Consider the following 17,766-nt stretch of genomic DNA (forward strand, 5'->3'; position numbering starts at 1 on the left):
TAAATAAATATTTTGCACACCATGTGGCTCTGCTCTCTGTCTGTCTCCACTGCAGTGTTGCATCCATTCCCTGGCTCCTCCTAGGGGAGGACTAAATTTCCCCGTCTTGGGCAAAGAACCAGAAGCCAGGCTTGCCTATTCACTGCTGAATGGGACATAATCCTCATCTGCTGTGGCCCAAATGGAAAATTGCTCATCCACATAGAGCCACTTGTGACATCCAGGTTTGTGGCTGATGATGAGGGAGGACTGGCAAAGGACTGGGTATTTGAAGTGGGGCTGCCTTCCACCAATGGCCCATACATTGAGTGCTGCTGTAGTTTGTCCCACATGCCAAGATTCTGGGAGCGTGGCTACAAGGGGAGTTATTCCTGATTCACTCCCTCTGTGGACGCTCTTATTCTGGATTAAGAGTGTTCTGTTCTAACAAAATCCATTTTGGATGTGGATTTAGCTAATCTGCAAGAAGGCACTCTGATTCTGGAATAAGAGTGAATCAGGAATAGTTCATCTGCTTTCCAGTAACACCCTACTTTATCCAGTTTAACAGTCACGTGTAGACAAGATGATTTGCACCAGCTGAGTGTGGGGCCAGCTCCTCGGCTACAGTAAATCACCGTAGCTCTGATTTTAGTGGAGTGATGGTTGTTCACAGTAGCTGAGGAGCTGGGCCTTTAACTTGGCAGTACCACACCGCATTCTGAGGTGTGTCAGGCTCACTTCCAGTCCCAGCCCCTCTGAAAATCTGGCCCCAGAGCCACGGGTTGACGGTGTTGCCCTTTTCTCTCTTTACGCTTACTGGCCATTGGTGACTATTCTGGTTTCTAACTGGAGGAAGCTGCAGATGAAATGGGCAGGAGAAGAGAGGTGGGAGGCCGGAGTGGCTGTCTTGGGGGTGGGAGCTGGTGATGAGATGCATGGCACCACCCCAAGGTGCCAGCTCGAATCCAGCCCAGCACTGAAGCTGCTACCATCTCATGGCTGGTTGTGAGGCTGTGTGGAATGCAATGGGGCTCTCAGCAGGCAGCTGTCTGCATCACAGAAAGCCCCTTGATTGGCAGTCCTAGTAGGCCAAGCACTAAGCTGTGGAGACTGAATTCCTGCAGGTGAGCCACATTGTGGTATGGAGTTTGCCCTGTTGCTACCTGCTCTGTGTTGAACCGGGGACTGCAGCCCTCAGCCAAGCCAGCGCTATGGTCAAAGCGTATCTAATGCCCCAAGTCCATCCAGCTCTCCTAAGGTGCTGTTGGGCAGCCGCTTGGCTCTCTGACGGATCGTCATACCATGATCTCGTGAGTGTTTGTACCTGTGACTTTAGCGCCAGGGAAAGGGGGGCTAGGCCTGGAGACTGAGGTCATCGTCATGCCCAGAGCAGGTATAGTTTGGGTAGCACCAGTGCACGCTTCCCCACACTGCCCCTCTGGGGTTCCCCACTGATCAGAAGGGCTCTTTCTCTGCAGGGAGAAGACAACATGCAGAGATTCCTGATGCCATATGTCATTTGTTTGGGAGGTCGTCTGGTGAAAGCACCATGGCCCAGCTTCTCAAAGGGATTTAGGTACCTACCGCACATCGAAATTCATGGGAAGTGCCTTTGAGGCTCAAGTCAGAGATCAGGGCTTCATTTCTGGCTGTGCTGCTGACTCCCTGGGGGATCCCAGGCAAGTGCTTTAGCCTTTCTGTGCCTTGGTTTCCCCAGCTGTAGCATGAGGACGAGGCTTTTCCTGACCTGCTTCCGTGAGGTCCTTCACGGGTTAATTCAGTGACACCTGTAAAGGATTTGAGCTCCTCAGGCTACATCTACGCCGCAAACTTGGGGTGTGATGCCATTGCTCATAGACACATACTCGGGCGAGCGCTCAGCACCTGAGTATAGCTCTGTAGCACCGGTAGCACCCACAACAAGCAGAGGCGACATGCCTTAGCTAGAGGATATGTTCTCAGAATGGCTCAGCTGTGTCTTCTCTGCTGCTACCTCTGCTACCTTGGCCACACTACTACTTGTGCTCACGTTAGTGCGATGTGCGCTAACGCCAGTAGGCGTTCACAAGCAGGGGAAATCGTACCCCCTCATGCACATGTAGCCTCGGCGGGGAGGGCAAAATATTACTATGCATTATGAATTCTACATCGCATCAGATCCCTTCTCCCACCACTCATGCACTTTGGCATTCATCAGTAGCTTCTCATCCAGTGCCTCCATTGGGCCGAAAGTGGCACAGTTCACCTGGGTGTGACAGAGATGGCAATTTCTCCACTCTCTTTGGTAGAGCTTCTCATATTCAGGGCATGTATCATTGTGGGCCAGGGATTGGATGAAAGTCCATGGGAGAGGGGGAACCACAGCTCCTTCAGGAACTAAGAACAGTGCAGCGTGAGTAGGCAAATTCACTCTGGTCCTAAGACGCCAGGGCAGTACCACCTGCTGGGCAGGCTGGCCAGTATATTGATTCAAACTGGATTCTCCAGAGACCAACAGACAAAGAAAGGCCTTTTGGATACATCGGCTGAGTTTGAACTGACTCAGGGGGAACCTTCTTTCTGATTCATCAAATGGACAGAACCTTCTGTCTGGGGGGAACGGACGGCAATCGTTGGGGAAGGATTCCACAAGGAACCCTGGGGCTCCATAAGACTGATGGGTGGCCCCTGGTAAGCTTTTAGCCTGCTTGTAGGAACTTTTATTGTTTTTATGTTTTCTCGGTAATGCTTAGGAATAAATGTGCTTGCTTAGAAAGAGCTGGGTGGTAACTTATAACTGTGACCAATTATGCTGCTTATAGCCTTTGAAGAGCTAGAGCAAAGTGTAGGCCTGTCTAGGCAATCTGATTTGCTGGGGATATCAAGGAAGTCGGCAAGGAATTGTGAAGCCTGGAAAAACCCCAGCCAGGAGGGAACAAGACGCATGTCTCTGCCCAAGACAGGTGGCAGCAGAGGTCCAAGGAACATAAAGTGGGTGCACTTGGTGGCCCAGGAGGAGGAAATACAGGTACAGTTGTGCTGAACTGTGATATATATTGTGGGAACGTGTGTGGAATCTGTAACAGCCTGAATTGCCATAAGTGCAGTGACAGCAAGTAGCGTAGATGGGAAAAGCCCAGAGGAAGGGCTCATGGTCTTTTGAGGAATGGAAGAGCGAAAAGAGAGACAGGTCAAAATGAGTTATGGATGGCTGAAGAAAGGTCAGCTGGTTGAACTATGGAGAGAAAGGTAACTCTGCACTAAGGAGTGAAGAAAGACAAAGCTAGTTGACTTACTGTATTCTCATGACCAGAAGAGGAATGATAGTCCAGGTTCACAGGGAACATCTGGCCCACCGGCAGAGGGTCCAGCAGGCAGAGACAATCTTGGAGCCAACTCCATGGAGTGAGGCTGGGAGGAGGCTACCAGACTGAATGCGTCGCTGCAAGTGGGATCATGGTCAGATGCGCAGGTGGACCAAGAGATGATACACCTGGAGTGGGACTGACTGCGTATGGAAACCCAGCTGCTTGCAGACCAGGAGCGCCAGCACAAGGAGAACTAGCACCAGCATAAGGAATGAGAGAAGGACAAGGAGCACCAATAGCAGCTGAAGATGGAGAGACTGTACCAGCAGGACCAGCTTCAACAACATCACCTTGAGATGGAGAGACATAGTCTGGTATGTGGAGCCAGTCCCAGTGTGCCTGTCCTAGTGAGTGGCCTAGGTACCACATGACTTTAGGGAGGGGCTGTTTCTAGATGTTTTTGAAATGGGATGTCAGTTGAACAAGGTGGGGCTGGAGGACAGTATCTGGCTCCACCTTGTCAGGAGCCAAGGCTTTGGAAATTTCCACCCTTATGGGCAGAGAGGAAAATACTATGAGCCATGCAAACAAGCTTTGTTGCACAAGTTTAACTGACCCGTGAAGCATGTAGGAGAAGATTGGGGGGGGGGGTCAGAAAAAGGGGACATGACCTCTGCTGAGGCTTCAACTCAAGTTAGGGATTATGTGAAAAAAAAGGGAAACTGGAGGGGGGAATACCACGATCAATGAGGCCTACAAATTAACGGGCATAGAATGTTTCTGTTAACTCTGCTACCCTGACCTGAAATCATGGCTAACAGAAAAATCCAGAGATGTAACCCTAGTTGGGAAATAAGCAGACTACTATGTGGCTAGTCAGCCTGGGTTTGATAGAAAACCTAACAGGAATGGAATGAGATCAGAAGACAGGGATTGGGTCCAAGCAGAGGGAAGCCACCTCTGAGAAGCCCGGGGGTGAGTGGGGAAAAGCAGTGGCCCATATGTGGCCAGTGGGGTCACTTTGCCAGGGATACCCAGTGCACTGCTGGGAAGGCAAATCCTGTTTGTTACAAATCCTGTTTGTGGTGTTTCCCCAACATAATGCCACATTGTTTCTCTCTGTTATTAAAAGACTTTTGCTACACTCAGACTCTGTGCTTGCCAGAGGGGAAGTATTGCCTCTTGGAGGTGCCCAGGGAGGGTGGTATGTAGTTATCCCAGGTCACTGGGTGGGGGCTCGAGCCGGTTTTGCATTGTGTTGTTGGAACAGAACCCCTAGATGCTGAACCTGGTCCTTGTTGCTGCCAACTCTGACGGGCAGAAGGGTTACACGGACGAATACCTGAGGAGAGAAGGGGTGAGAGAGCCGCCTGCTCCAGGGGAGGGATGAGACCAACTGACTTAACAGGAAATTCTCTGAATCCTGAAGCCCAGGACAGGGAAATAAGCTCTCTGCCTGCCCTTGCCAGGGACCCAGAGACAGCACAGAGCATGGGGATGGCAGTGTCTCCAGCCAAATGTAGGGATACTGAAGCAGCTGTGGTGCACTGCCCAGCCTATGGCAGAATTACGACACGCTGTCCAGAGAATAAACCTGTGGGTTCTCCTAGGATACAGGTCAAGCACCTTAGTTACACCCACTCCTTTAGTGGGGAGAGGTGACAGAGATGGCAAGTTCCTACAATCTCTTTGGGTGACCTCACTGTATTAATGTATGTATCATTGTGGGCCAGGTTTGTATATGATTCCATTGGGGGTAGGGGGAACCACAGCCCCCCCGGAACTAAGAACAGGGAGGGGTAACTAGGCAAATTCACTCAGGTTGTAACACTCCAGAGAGGTGCCACCCCCTGGGGAGGCTCCTCTGTACTGGGTTAAACTGGATTCTCCAGAGACCGACAGACAAAGAATAGACTTTTGTATAAATAGCCTGAGTTTAAAATGACTCAGGGCCTTCTTTCTGATCCACTAAATGGACAGAACCTTCTGTCCAGGGGGGTCCCCAATCCTGCCTGGGAAGGGTTGGAAGGACCTCGGCGTACTATGGCCCCATATGACTAATGGGTGACCTCTGAAAGAGTTAGCATGCATATAAGAACTTTTGTTGTTTTTATGTGCGTTCTTGGGAATGCTTTCACCCGAAGAATAAGTGTGCCTGCTTGGAGAGAGCTGTGTGGTGACTCGTAACTGCTGCCAATTACTTTGTTTTAGCCTTCATAGAAAAAGCAAAGTGCAGACATTGGTCTGGCTAGGCAGTCTGTCTTGCTGGGGATATCACAGTGTAGGCAAGGCACTGTGCAGCCTGGAAAACCCTCCGTTAGGAGGGACAGAGATGCAGGTCTCTACCCAGAGGGTTGAGGGGTGGGTGCTCGGAACCTAGAGTGGGTGCCCTGAACTGTGACTCCAAGTCCCTGGAGAATCTCTCCAGAAGGCCCTCTCTGAGCCTGCGTTCTCTGTCTGCAGGGAAGTTTGATGGAGTTCCAGGGTCTCAGGCACCTTCTCCAGCTGTGTTATTGTCTGTCAGGATGTATTCTGAAGCGTACACAATGTAGGCACCAGCTGTACAGCCTACATACTCGCAGCAGTATGCTGTACACCCACTCACACAAACTGTACAATCACACCCACAGACAGAGCAGTGCGCTGTCCATCCACCCACCCAAACTCACAGCAGTGTATATGGGTCTGTGCCCCCATCCACACACAAGTATACTGCACCACCCACACACAGTCTTACTCCCCTTGATCAACTTTCCTATCTCCCCCCCCCCCCGCAATGGATTCACTCCCCTTTTTCCAGAATCTCATTCTGTGATTTCCAACACCTCTGCTCCACTGAATTATCATTCCCCCTTCTCGCTCTGTTTGCATCGTGTTGTCTGCTAACTCCGTGTCAGCTGCTAAATTAATTAGCATGCTGTTTACTTCTGCAGCCAGAGCGTTAACAATGAAATCAGGCCTACCCTACTCCCTGCAGGGATTGATTTCTACCCCGCCCCAACTCAGTACATTGCCGTTTAGCATGTCTTTTGTTCACAGACCTGCAGCCTGCATGTCCCAGCCACTTTGAACTGATTTTCCTCATAAGATTTCCATGAGTCATTGTATCAAATGCTTTACATCCAGCCAGAGTTATACAGCATGTCAGCTGCATGCCCTTCCTTTGGGAATAGGGAAAAAATAAAAAGGGCCTGCTAATCATTATGGAATACATAGAACCCTCATGGCATTTCCCTCCCTCAATCTCAAGCACATTACAAAGGTGTGGCTAATTACCCTCATTTTATTGATGGGGAAACAGGGTCAGAAAAAGAAAAGGAGTACTTGTGGCACCTTATACTCAGATAAATTTGTTTGTCTCTAAGCTTTCGTGAGCTACAGCTCACTTCATCGTAGCTCACGAAAGCTTATGCTCAAATAAATTTGTTCGTCTCTAAGGTGCCACTAGTTCTCCTTTTCTTTTTGTGAATACAGACTAACACGGCTGCTACTCTGAAGGGTCAGAAAGAGAGTAAGTGACTTGCCCAAGGTCATGAATTAGCAAGTCAAAGATGGGGCCAACAGCTGGCTGTGCTAACTTCCAGACTGGTACCTTATCCACTAAGCCAGGCTGACAAGCTGTTTATTGTTCAGAGTCCTGTGATTCTATAGGGGCTTTGCCTTTTATTATTGTTCAAAGGCACAGGAATATCACAATGATTGTGGAGGGTGAAACCTCAGCAGAGACTAGTTCCCTGATTGCAATCCCCATCTGGGGAAATTGTATTTGGCTTCATCTTCTAGCTCCCTAATCAATTTGGGGGCTCTCACAAGAGGCTATAAAGTGAAGCCCCCAAACAAACAGGGAATATAACAACCACCTCTGCAATCAGTGGTTGCTGATCCTTGTCCTTTTCTAACCCAGCCCTATATCAGGTGACTGGGATCAGGAAACTGGAGGAGGTGGTTGCAGTGCTTAGAAGTTTTTCTGGAAGCAAGGGAATTGTAGAGAAACTGGAGGAAGTGAAATTTCTTACTCTGCTGCATGCAGCAGGTTTGAAGAGCTGTTGCATGTGTTAGTAGGAGCATGAAGGGGATTGCAAACAGCAAGATAGGATCATTCATGAATTCCAAGACTACTATAATCCCGGCAAGAGTGTTACCTGGGAAAATCATGTTCTCTTTGCAAGACTCTAGCTGCCAGGTGAGACCATTGATTGTCATGTTGCAGTCCTATGTATTAAAGCTGTTATGTGAATTTGGGCAGATGGACAAAGTGGAACCCAAGGCATTGATAGTATAATTGATAACCAGGCCAAGGTTCGTGAGAAACATGGACTTTGCATTGTAAAGAACAGTGGTTATTTGCAGGGCTATGAAAACTACACTACACTTCTCAAATTAAAGTGTGACACTGCAGACCTTTTGATTGCTTTTCTAGAATGCAAAGTCTACCCTTAGAGAGAATACAGTGATAAACACCAGGTAGAGACCAGCTCTGATTAATAGTATGGTTACTGTAATAAAATCAAACAAGCTCAGGAGTAGTATAGTTCCAAGTAAGGGTATCTAGTGTGAGTCCACCTCCCTGAGAACACTTGAGGAGGTCATGACTCGACTTTGAAATACAAGAATATTTTTGGTTTTGGGTACAAGCCAAGGGTTTTTGGCAGGTTTGACTCAACACCTTCAACTCCCCTCCAGGCAGATATTTTTAAGCAACTTTCCCTTGGAATTGCCTCTGCCAAAGGTGTACAAAACATCATGTCCTGGATCTTTGAGGATCTGGCTCGGGTAGAATTGACAGTCTCCTCACATGGGGTGAAAACGATCAAGAGGACAATAAAAAACTACAGTGTTCTCCAGCATGAAAAATAATAAAGCCTTAAATTGAACAGGAACCGCTGCCAAACTAGGCTGAGGATATTAGTTATGTAGGACACCTATTTGGTGACAAAGGCATCTGACCCCGCTCCAGAAAGGTGGAAGTAACTGCATAGTTGAAAAGGATCTAAAAATAAAAGTTATTACGGAGATGAATGCGTTCATTAACGTATCTAAACAGATTCACCCGTCACTTGTTACTTAAGTCTCCTCAGAATTCTGGTTGTGGATGGTACAGGATAGGAGAGTCATGACTAGCAAAAGCCAGCTATTTACAAACAAGCTGTCACAGAAGCACTGGTATTGAAATACTTTGGGTTAAGAACCGAGGATCTCAGTGAATGCATGTTCATACGGGTTGGGGGTTGTCCTGCAAGATGATTGCCTGGTGGCATATGCTTCTAAAACCCAACAGAGCTACAATCAGCCTATGTGAGCAGAGATGACAAGGAAAACAAGGCCTCTCTCCTCTCCTGAGAGGAGAGGCTGCAGAGCCCAGAAATCAGTTAAATGGGGGGAGGGGAAGGAAGGAGAGAGCAAAGAATACAAACAACAGAGTGGGGCAAAACAAGGAATCCAGAGGGTGACACCAAGCTGAGAACCTGAGAGCACTCACTATGTGAGAAAGTATCCCAAGAGTTAGTGGATGCTGCCCAAAAGGAACTCCATGGAGATCTGTAAATAGTTAATGGCTATAAATTGGCCCCCAGGGTTCCAAAGGACCAGCCCATCCAGCTTCTTCCTCTGGGACTGCTGGTTGGTCATCTTGGCCAGTGGCAGGAGAAGACTGAGGAGGAGGTCTCAGTACTTTCTGTGGCCATGGACAGGGAATGTGTAAATGAAAAAGTGTGGGGAGAAGTGCACCCAGAACATCTTTGAAACTGTCATGGGTCTCTGCCCAAGAGAGGTGATGGCTGAGGAACCAGGAGCCTAGAGTGGGACCCCATGGAGCAGGAACACAGGTGCAGTGTGCCCTGAACCTTGAAGCTAATTTTACAGGGAACTGAAGCACAGAGAGACTAAGGGCTGGATTTGTAAAGTTGTTTAGGCACCCAGCTCCCACAGATTTCAGTACCCTTACAAATCTGAGCTTAAGTGATTTGCCCAAGGTCTGTGGCAGAGCAGGTAATTAAACCTCGGTCTCTGGAATCCCAGGCAAACGCCCTCATGAGTGGACCTTCCTTCCTCTGTGGATGTAATAGTTGCAAATAACTAAGTGCCAGGAAATTGGACAAGAAGCAATACTACAGGCATGCCAAACAGTTGACCCATAAGTGAGAGGGTGCAGTAAGATTTCAGACACAGTAATAACTCTGCCCCAAGATGATATGTTGGCATAGCTTCTTTTGAGGATTGGTCCTTCAGGAGTGACAGAAAAACTCCAAGCAAAGTGAGGACACTGGCTCTCTGGTTCTTGAGGACAGTATGTTGTTTAGAACTGTGTTCCTGAGCTGGGAGAACTCATAGGCACCCACCGAATCACTGACGACAAGAAATGCCAGCAGGCGTAGCAAACTGAGGCTCCAGTGACAGATCCAAAATGCTGGCACTTCTATCCCCATTCTGCCTCCTCTGAGCTTCCTTCCTCTGGAAATGGCCAGCTGTACCTGCTCCCCATGATGTTCCACAATTCCCATTCGCTTAAATAAACCAAGGTTGGCTTGATCAAGAAATTAGAGAGAAAATCCAAGTAAATGACTTGAGCAACAGACTAGCCTGTTCTACTCCTGCTTAGTCAATAGACTGAGTGTTTTAATTACAGCACAAGTCTCACATCTCAGTGATGGACTGAGCAAGCCAATCAATGCACATCTCCTCCTTCCACAGGTTCAGTAGGTATCTCCTTTGACTTGTGTCAGCTCAATAGATCTCAGAGCCTTTGTGATTTAAGGGTTAGATATCTTTATTGACATGCACTGTGCCACTAATACTCTCAGTGAATTACAATGTGATTAATGGTTTCTGATCCCCCAAACTGTGGGAGCTGCTCCCCAATTAGTGTTTATGGTTGTAATTGGCATATCAGCATTCAGAAGTTTTTTTGATCTTCTACAAAGACTCAATAAGAATTTCTCAAGTATGTTTCCTATGTGTTGCGTGGCATTTCCCCAGAAGATAGCCACTAGTTATGAATAAACATCTCTTCTCCGTTCTTTAAAAAACAAGGCCTATTAATGGCACCCTCATCTCATCAATCTTTTTCTTTGTTCGGTGACCGCTTTCTCAGCTATCTCCTAGACAAAAGCTTAAATATGTCATCCTTCTATAATTACAATCTGTATTGGCCACTCAAAGCTCCGAGTGTCTCATGCTCCTCTCCAAGCACGGCTGGATGATGGGGTGTCTAGCACAGCGGGGGGTGCCTGGAGTCTCACCATTGCTATCACTAGTGGAACTGCACTACTGTTGGATAGAGTGGGACACATTTCAGAAAACAGACTAGTGTAGACATAACCTTAGGAATGCCTTTGATTTCCCAGGCTTATTGATCCACCAGTGTCTGGTTAGTTGATCCTTCAGGACCAGATGATCCTGTGGTTCCAAACTCCCCAGAAGTCAGGGCAAGGATTTGTCGTCTCCTTTTCTTCCAATCCGTGTGGCCTTCAGCAGAGTCCTGCCAACACGCAGGGGGACAGAAACAACCTGCCAAGTGACCTGGAAAGACTAGAGCAGCAGAGGCCTCAGGCAAGGAGGGGATAGTCACTATTAATAAATGTTAAGTCCTACCCCTCAGAGGGGAAATAAACAGTAGAGATCCACAAACAGGGGCGGAATGGGGGAGAAGTATAAAAGTAGTGATGCTCAGCTCTTTAAAGTTAGTTCATTTTCATATGGTCTCCAAAGGTGACTTGCAAAGTGGAAGGGAACGGGTATGTTTCATGCTCTCATTTTTTCGATGTATAAAGAAGATCTCAAAGATGGTAGTGGCAGAGCACTCTCTGGTTGACCCCTGTACTCCAGCTCTCTGAGAAGAGTGAGGGAAGTTGACCAGAGAGCGTCTTGTTTTTCAAGCCTTGTTTTTTTGCATTAGATCTTAATCTCCTCTCCCCTGGAGGACTATATGGATGACTAGGGAACTAGTAGGTTTATCCTTGAGAAATGAAAGAAGTCAAACCTGACTGAGAAAGGAAGTGATTTTTATTCAGACTATTTAACTCTCTAGTTAAAATGTTCAAAGTTAGGCACTGTGTGTGAAAGAGATTTTCAATGGCACTGTAGCCCTCTAAATGCGCCTTTAGACACCTAAATGAGATCTTGTTTAGCGCACCTGCCATTCCCATTGACTTCACTGGACTTTGCAGCTGCTCAGCACCTCTGAAAATCAGGGCACTTTTCAGGAGGTGCCTAATGTTGGGCACTCATATTGGCAAACTTGCTGAGCCCAAGCAATCAAAGATCCTGCGACTGGTTTAACATAGCTGAGACTTCAAAAAGAATACACGTTGGGTTCATTGTGTTAATCTTTTGCTATCTTAATCTTGAGTGTTTGTATTTCAGAGGTTTTTTTTCTTCTCCCTCTGAAACCATACCAGGAAGTCTAGAAGTGTGTTTTTGTTCAAATGAAAGGCAACGTTCTCATGCAATGGTCAGAAGCTGGGGCTTAGAGGAAAAACTCCAGCTATCCTGAGAGTTGGCACTGCTGAATTGTTTCAACATCTGCTTGGCTAAAACACTTGAGAGAAAAGGCTCTTCATTTTAGGAATCAGCCCCCCCCCCTTGTTTCAGGCCACATCTCTGGCCTCATCCAAACACATACTTGCACCGAAATAACAGAATTGGCTTTAATTCACCTCTTGTTGTTGTTTTTGGTATGAGTTCGCATGTGGCCATTAATTATTTCTGAGTAAGTTTGATTTTGCTGATCAGAAATTGGAGAATGCTCACTCTGACACTTGATAGGGCAGATCATCAGCTAGTGTAAACGCTCCTGAGTCCTAGCTCTATTGACTTACAAAGCCTTTGATTAGAATCCCCAGTTCAGAGATCTATTGCATCAGGACCTCCTGGAGATCCGAAACCCCTTAGATTGGGATTCTTCTGCTACGGTGCAAAGGAATAATTGCCATTAGTTAGATATCTTCAATTTACACCATCTGAAGTTTGATCCCTTAGGTGTTTCTGAGCTTCCCTGCAAAAGATCAGTGGGGAAATGGTTGCCAAATATCAAGGGTGAGGTTGTGTAACCCTTACACTGGGCTAATGTAACTACTTGTTTAAGTGTTCACCAACATGAGTAAGTAAAGGTTGTGCAATCTAGCGTTAAATTACTACCCGAGACATCTCTTTAGTACTGGCTTCATGGATGAGTTAGAGACAGATAGCCAAGGATACAAATAGACAAGAACAGGAAGTCCTAAATAGTGCTGAAACCTTTATATGGTAATTCACCAAATGAGTATCTGTAGGTTGCTAGCACAACAGGTTTTACTATAAAACTTTGAGGGCTAGACCTGGTTCATTGTATTTTTGGATACACTTGAGCCAAATGCAGAGATAATGTGAAAGATGGAAAAGAACTTCCTTAGACCTACTTAAACCCACTTACCTATGTGTATGGTAATCTGTTAGTATGAATTATTGTCTGAAGAGTCATGAGAAGGTGTAAATTAGTCATTAACCTACACCTTCTGATCCCCCTGCTCTTAGATGCCCTTTTTCTACCATGCATCTCTGTCCCCTAAAATTTAGGTTAGCCTAGCTACATCGCTCAGGACTGTGAAAAATTTCATGCCCCATGCAACTTAATTAGGTCGACCTAAACTCTGGTGGAGTGGCAGCTAGCTCAATGGAAGACCTGGCCTCAGACTCTCGGAGAGGTAGATTACCTACATCAATGGAAAAACTATTGAGTCTATGCAGGAAGCATCTACAAGACAGAGGCATAGCTGCCGGGCTGTAGCTGTGAGACTGTAGTGAAGGCATACTCTAGTGAGAATCTAACTTAAGGGCATGCTTAACGCTACAGTCTGTCGAGTGGCAAAGCTACAGCACTGCAGCAGTGCAATTATAGTGCTGTAGTGTAGATACTTCGTACGTCGACGGACAGGTTGTTTCCACTGATGTAATTAATCCATCTCTACAAGAGGTGGTAACTAGGTCAACAGAAGAATTCCTCTGCTAACCTAGTCACGGTCGCCAAGGTGAGAAATTTTTCACAGTCTTGAGTGACATACCTAGGTCAATCTAATTTTAAGCATAGACCAGGCCTACCACTCTCATACGCTCTGGCTCAGTGGGCCAAATTCAGATATGAGATGCCAATTGGTGTAAATTACCTGTTAGCACTGGCTCATACCCAATTACTGAACAGTTGGCCCAGAGGCTTATGGGAGACTCACACATTCATGTCAGGCTGCATTTGGCCCCTCATGCTGAGGACTCTGAGCCCCTGTCTACATTCTATACAACACACCTAGAGGTCTTTGACCAACGCTTAGTCCTGATCTACATTTAAAAATGTGGTAGACATACCTACATTGCTCATGGGTGTGAAAAATCCACAGGTCGGAATGATGTCGATATGCTGACTTAACCCTCAGTGTAGACACAGCGAGGTGTCTAGCTAGCATTCTTCTGTCAACCTAGCGGCCATCAGTTAGGGAGGTGGTGTTCCTACAGTAAAGGGAAAACCCCTTCCACTGAGGCTGAGTTACACTACGGGGTTATGGCACCATAGCTGTGGATAGCTATGCCAGTTTAGTCACCATAGTGTAGCCATACTCTTTTATACTTTGATTTTTAAACACCAAGTCAATGGAAGATTTGCAATTGACTACAAAGGGAGGAAGCTCGGGCTCTCACTGGGCCAAGAAGATCCTCCCTGCTATTCAGCCAGCCACTTTGCTTCTTGAATGAAAGGAAGCGAGACCCCGTCGAGCTTCCAGAAAGAGGAAATATGGAAACAAGTGGGAGGGGGAAAAGCCCAAGGGAAAATTGCTAGAGTGGAAAACTCCAGGCAGCATGAAATGATCCTGATTGATAACAAATCCTGATCACTGCAGTAGGTTTTCTGAACCATGCCAGAGATCCAAGGGGTTCCATGCTGTGCACACTGCAGCCATGAGCCTCTGGGAGCTGACGAGGAGCTGGACTGAGTGCTGTCTGTTGCCCTCAAGGCTGCCTCACTGCTTGGCTGGGGAAACAGTCTTATTTTCTGTCTCTTGCTTTGTTTTCTTGATGGCTTCTGGTTCCTGACTCTGCTCTTTATTGACCCTCCAAATCCAAAATAACCATCTCCCATTCACCTCCATTCCCTTCCCACTCCGGGGCAGGTCAGCCAGTGTCATTGACTGTCTAATAAACTCATTCATTTTTGGATGTGAGGCAGTTTGGATTCTGCAGAGTCCGCTAACGCAGCAGCTGTCCTCTCACATCAGGAGACAGGTCCCTTGGTTCCACAGCGTTAGTAACGTAGGCTCCAGCAGCAAAAAACATATTAGGGGAAATGTATAGGCACTGTCTAGACTGAGCAAGGCTCAGGTAATAGGAAATCCTGAGTTCTAATCCCAGCTGCTTTGGACAACTTGCTTCAACTTTCTGTGCCTCAGTTTCTCCATCTCTTAAAGAGTAATAACTTAGCTGCAGCCCAGGAAGGCTAAACTGAGCCCTGCGTATAATTCAGCAATGCAGTTGTGCAAGAGGCTGCATGATTTCCCTTTTTACTGAGATATCATCCCAATCTATTGATGTTGCATTCCTGTTTTCCTGCAGTATTCCAGCTCCACTTGTCTGCCTTTTCCATGCCTGTGTATCCTAGGAGCTGCCATGGCACAGCTCTCAACCCTGCAACTGTAGATCCCTGTTCCTGTACAGCTTAAGAGGCATAGATGGTAGCACCCTCCTTCTTCAAGCCCCTGCTCCTCTCTCAAAGAGGACGTCAGCAGCTTTATCTGGGTTCTGTCACACCAAGTATAGATCCAGCTGGCTAACAACCCAGTCCAAGAAGGCTCCTGCAGAGCCATGGGTTGGGATTTTTCTCCTACAATGCAAATAGCCCTCGGATATTTTCAATTTGTTGTACACTTGTTTTTAAACAATCCCATAAAACTGCTGAACAATTTTGTGATCTGCTATCACTGCACATAATTACTAGTCTGCCTCCATATCCCATGCTGCTCAGACATGTAAGTCATTGGTGTCTTACTGCATAGTTTAGGTCCATAGTATCTCATAATACACGGGGCCACCCCAGAATGGATTTGTTAATATTGGTACAGTAATTTGAAAATATAAAGGGCTATAACTTTAGTGGTATTATCTAGTAACCTAAAGGATACACCAAATAGCTGATGGGATAGGTTGCACATGGGATGCTGGCAGATCAGATGCCAGCTCATGCCAAGGTCCCCATGTCTCAACCAAACATTATAAACATACAGCTGGAATCGGTCTGGCTCACCTGTATGTTAATATTGTTAAAATAGGTATGAGACTTAAAAGACGGTGTTAAAACTTTATGGAATGCTTGTGAGCTGCTGCAAGCATCAATCTCCTTACAATAAGTGACACAGCCGTTATAATATTTGAAAGTTTGCATTGTGAGCGCCTCTGTGTAAATCCCCAGTCAGGTGTGAGACATTAACTAGTGTGAAATGCTGGTCTCCAACCAAATGTCCTGTCCAAAAGAGAAGACCCATCAACACCGAACAAACTACTGTGGAGAGTAGAGGACAAAAGACTCTGTTGCTGGCTCTCTTCTCCCCCTCCTCCCTGCCCCATGAAGATAAATCACGCAAGTGAATTTCCCCCTTCAGCTGAGTTCCCCCTCTAAGTGCAAGGGGGAGCGGGAATAAAACTCCCTAACAAGAAGGAATTCTATCTCTATGCTGCTTGGAGTCTGAAGGCAAGGTTTTCTAGGCATAAGTAAGGGTATGTCTTCAATCAGCAGTGATCGATTTATCGTGTCTCCCCCGAGCGCTCTCCCGTCGACTCCTGTACTCCAGCACCGCGAGAGGCACAGGCAGAGTCGACGGGCAGAGGCACAGGCATAGTTATTCACGTAGCTGAAGTTGCGTAACTTAGATTGACCCCCCTACCCCCCTTAGTGCAGACCAGGGCTAAAAGAACCCCAGTGCTTAGCCCTAAAGGGTGTATAGGGCTTGTTTATTACAGAAGCATCCATTACATTTTGAAACTTAAGATTGGAACTCATTTGTGTGTGTATGTCCACATGCTTTAACCTTGTAAATAACTCTTATTTACTTTTCCTATATAAATTTAGGTAGCTTATTATAGGACTGGCCAGAAGCATTGTCTTTAGTGTGAGATCTACAGTGCAATTGATCTGGGGGTAAGTGACTTGTCCTTTGGGATTTGAAGTAACCTGAATATTGCTGTGATCCTTGGTGTAAGGGACCATCTATCACAAAGGTAGACTTACCTGGGTGGCAAAACAGATTGGAGTACCCAAGGTGACTGACTGTGACAAGGCAGTTATAATGCATGATGAATTTACACTTGATAATTGGTGGTGAAATCTAAGTAGAACTCTCAACCAGTTTGGGGTTTGTGCCCTGGTTCTTAACAGGCTGCCCCGAGGTTGATATTCATACTCTCCTGAGCCACTGAAAGACTGTTTGACCACATACAACCTTCATCTTTGTTTCATCCATGGGGTACAAGACATGGATTGCCCCAAGAGTCATCCACAGATGTGCTAGGAAGGGGGAAGATACACATAAACCAGACATTACACCTCACTCCTTATCTGCAGCAGCAACCCTTCATATCCTAGTCTTGGGGACTCCCCATGCTTGCACTGCACCCCACCCCTCTGGGCTTTTCCAATCCTGGAGTGCCCACAGCTTTGACAATGTGCCAAGGGCCTGACCTGCAGCACCTCTTTATTCCAGTACACTGCCAATACACTTCAGCGCCTGGAATGTGCGGTCATGCCCATTACGCCAACAGTATTAGCCTCATCCTTTCTTTTTTGCCTTCGTTCATGATGCCTCCTATGCCTGGAATGATCTCCTGATTCCCATCTGTCAGGTCTCCAGTCCCCTTTCAAGTCCCTACTAAAGACACCCCTCTTCTGTAGGGTGTACCCATGGAAAAACTGAATAGACTGGGGAGAGGAACAGAAGGAAGGGGGAAATAAAACCCATGGTGACTTTCTCTCCGGATGTCCCAATGCATCTTGTTGGTCATGCAGAGCATAAGCTCTCCAGAGCAGAGACTTTCATGATGTCTGACTATTGTTCACAGCTGAGCACATTACTAGCTCTGTTAATGATCATGACGTGCAGCTATTCTGATGGAAGAACTCTGATGATCCAGTTAGAGGAATCTTCAATCAACGGGTTTATTGGAGATGAAGGAGGTAAATAGTGCAGGAAGCCAGAGCTGGGGCCAGGATGGTATCCTGAAAGATCCGTTCATGTTTAGCAGGTAGGTGGGATGCGACGAGAGATACAATTTCCATTCCACCATCAACCTCAGCCTGGACCAGTCCACACAAGAGATCCACTTCCTGGACACTACGGTGCTAATAAGCGATGGTCACATAAACACCACCCTATACCGGAAACCTGCTATTCCTACCTACATGCCTCCAGCTTTCATCCAGACCACACCACACGATCCATTGTCTACAGCCAAGCTCTACGATACAACCGCATTTGCTCCAACCCCT

The sequence above is a fragment of the Eretmochelys imbricata genome, chromosome 10 (assembly GCF_965152235.1).
Source record: "Eretmochelys imbricata isolate rEreImb1 chromosome 10, rEreImb1.hap1, whole genome shotgun sequence".
Lineage (NCBI taxonomy): Eukaryota > Metazoa > Chordata > Testudines > Cheloniidae > Eretmochelys > Eretmochelys imbricata.